The sequence below is a fragment of the Neophocaena asiaeorientalis genome, unplaced genomic scaffold (assembly GCF_003031525.2).
Source record: "Neophocaena asiaeorientalis asiaeorientalis breed wild unplaced genomic scaffold, Neophocaena_asiaeorientalis_V1.1 scaffold327, whole genome shotgun sequence".
Lineage (NCBI taxonomy): Eukaryota > Metazoa > Chordata > Mammalia > Artiodactyla > Phocoenidae > Neophocaena > Neophocaena asiaeorientalis.
Genome location: NW_020174560.1, coordinates 390116 through 393180, shown reverse-complemented (window position 1 = coordinate 393180; position 3065 = coordinate 390116). Strand labels below are relative to the sequence as shown.

The following is a 3065-nucleotide window of genomic DNA, read 5'->3' as shown; positions in this document are numbered from 1 at the left end:
TGTTGTATACTGACTTCTAAATGAGCCCCTATGATTTCAGCCTGTCACCACTTTTCAGCCTTCTTCTATACAGAATTTCTGAATTCTGAAATGTGGATTTTTTTCAAGGCTACTACTGTAAGTTCTTTTCTTTGTATATCCTCCACAGCATGTACTCTAGTCTGTGAATTCCTCTACCACTGTAAATATTCCTATTCCTTTATTTGCTTTTAACCTTTAAAAATTTTGTTAAGTTCTCCAATATGTAGATGCACATATTTCCATTCTCTTTTCCTTGTGTACTGATGATGCCTTTTATTTTTATTTATTACAATCTTAGCGACTTGTCTGGAGAAATGAGAGACACAGCATGTTTGGTCAGTCTGCTGTTTCTTTTTTTTTTTCAGTGGCAGGTAGATTTTATTGGCCTGGGACTAGGACACACCAGGGATCCTCCCCCACGGCAGGGGCTGGGGGCAAGGTTGAAGATCAAATCTGATGGTCACTTGTGGTAGAATCACGGGTTCTGGCTGTGCTGGATGAAGGGGAGCCAAGGGCCAGGCTGACTGGTGGTTGCAAAGCCCGACTTTCCTGCTGGTTGCATCTGCACAGGGAGCTGGGGTGAGGCCAGGAGTCCAGGGGCTGGATGCAGAGCTTGGGGATGCATGGGGCGCAGGGAGGATGAGTCAGAGAAGCCTGTCTGTTGGTTAGCGTGTTCCATTTGTTTCTGCAAGGACGGGGCACCACCAGGCTGGAGGAACCCTGTCTGGATGGGCTGAAAGTGGCTGGCACGGCATAGGGCTGAGGCTGTGGCTGAGACAGGTACTGTACTCTGAGCTGCTGACTAAGACTGTAGGCAGGCTGTGTGGGTCCATAGTGAGGTGGGGGCTGAGCAGTCCCATAGGCGCCGCCCGGGGTTCCTTGGAATTGCCCATGCTCTGGGGTCCCTGCGAAAGCAGCTGCTGAGCCTATGTAGTGCCGGGTTGTAAGCACTTGGGGTCCAAACATCTGTTTGGCTCTGTCTGCTGCCATAAATGTGCCTGGGCGATTATGTCCTCCAGGGCTCCCCTGCATGCTGAGGAGGTGAATTCCAGTGTGAGCGGTCAAGACTTGCTGGTATGCCGCTGATGTCAGAGTGGTCAGGTCACTCTGCTCTTTTCGCCTCCGTTTTTCCTCCTCATGTAAAACTTTCTTGAGCTGCAGGAAAAGCTGATGTTTCTCTTCCTGTAGGGCTAAAAGCTTCTCCTGCACCTTCAGGATTTGTTCCTTGGTTTCCTCTAGTGACATTCTCTCTTCCATCTCCTTTTTCTTCCTTCTCTCCTGCTCTTCCTTCATCTTCTGTTCCCTCATCTTGGTCACCTCTTCCTCCTCCTGTCTCTTGCGCTCCCGCTCCATCATGATGTGCCAGTGCAACGCCCTGGCCATGGCTTTGGAAAGCTTGGGGCGCTCCAGCAGTGCAGGCATGATGCTGCCGGGGGCGCTCGGGCCGTGGGTGCCCGGCTCTGTTGCTGGCTGCCAGACCTTGGGCCAGGCCTACAGGGAGGCGGGAGCTCAGGGGTAGCGCCCTGGGCCGGGCGGAAGCCGCCCGCCCGCCACCCCTGTCAAGTGCCCACCGCCCAGCCGGGCCCTCAGCGCGGCTCCTCCACGTGCGCGGCTGTCTGCTGTTTTAAACTGAAATTTTTTCCATTTTATAAATTTCATAACTGAACTAGCTATATAATTTAGAGTTAATTATGTATTTTACTATTAATATGTTATTTTGTTCTCTTCTTTCTTGGACTCAGTCTTTTTTTTTTTTTTTTCTTTTTTTTTCTGGAGCACATACTTTAATAATTAATCAAGGAGAAGGAATTAATTTTAAGCCTCCTCTTTTTTAGAACTTCTGAAAATGTATTTCTTTTGCTTTTACATTTGAATATAATTTGAATAAGTTCAAAATATTTTTCTTAAATACATTGTAAGCATCTTGGAATGTTTTCTAGAATACTGGAAATTTTAATTTTTCTCTCAGCTTATGGAATTTTCCATTTGTTGTTGAGAAGTAACAAATGTCACCACAATGTTACTAAGTATCTTCTTCAATAATAATTTAAGCTTTCACTGACTCTACATGAGAACTCAAAACTTTCTTCAGATTAGGGATTTTAAAAAATTATATTTCCTTATTATTTCTTTGACTCTCTCTTATCCATCAATCTCTTACATCTATTCTCTACATCTCTTAACTTCCAAAAAATAAATACATTATTTTTTTCTTACTTTTCTTTTGTCTTGTGTTTTGAGAAAATTCCTGCCTTGACTTTATCATTAATTTGATTTTTCACCAGGAGCCATTCTACTATTTGACCTTCAGATAAGTTCCCAACTGCCTCTCTGCCTCCCCAGCAACCTTATGACTTATCAATTGCATCATAAAAAATTTCTCCAAAACTTAGTGAAAGTAAAGTAGTAAAGTAAAGTATCTTATAGTTTCTGAGTGTCTGGAGTCCAGCTAAGAATTAAGTGTATTCCGCTACTTCAAGGCTTCTCACAAGATTCCAATCAAGATTTTGCCCAGGGATGAAGTATCATCTGAAGATTTGATTGAGGGAATATCTACTTTCAAGTTCACTCATGTGATTGTTGGCAATATGCAATTTTTCAGGGCTGTTGGACAAAGGGACTCAGTTTCTTACTAATCATTGCCTGTAGGACTCCCTCAGTTCATTGTTATGGGGGCTTCTCCTTATGTCAGCTCACAATGTGGCAGCTGACTTCCATCTGAGGGAGCAAGCATGAGAACAAAAGGATAGAAAAATGGAAGCCACAGTCTCCTTGCAACTTAATCTTTGAAATGCTATCCATCAATTTTGCCATATTCTATGTGTTAGAAGAAAATCACTAGCTCCAACCCATATGCAAAGATTAAGAATTAAGACATGAATACCAGAAGGTAGGGCTTGCTTGTAGCCATCTTGAAGTTTACCTACCAAGCACCCTCTACCCATTACATTGGTTTTAATAGCTAAAAATTCTCATTGCTTTTTAAATAGTGATGAGTTAATTTTTTTTTTTTTTTTTTTTTTTTTTCGGTTCCCGGGCCTCTC

The 3065-nt window shown here is 43.4% G+C and overlaps 1 pseudogene; it reads right to left on the bottom strand.

Annotated features, from left to right (window-relative positions):
- Positions 1-392: 392 nt before the first annotated feature.
- On the bottom strand, positions 393-1443 carry LOC112408106 (G protein pathway suppressor 2 pseudogene; annotated as a pseudogene).
- Between the last annotated feature and the right edge of the window lie 1622 nt (positions 1444-3065).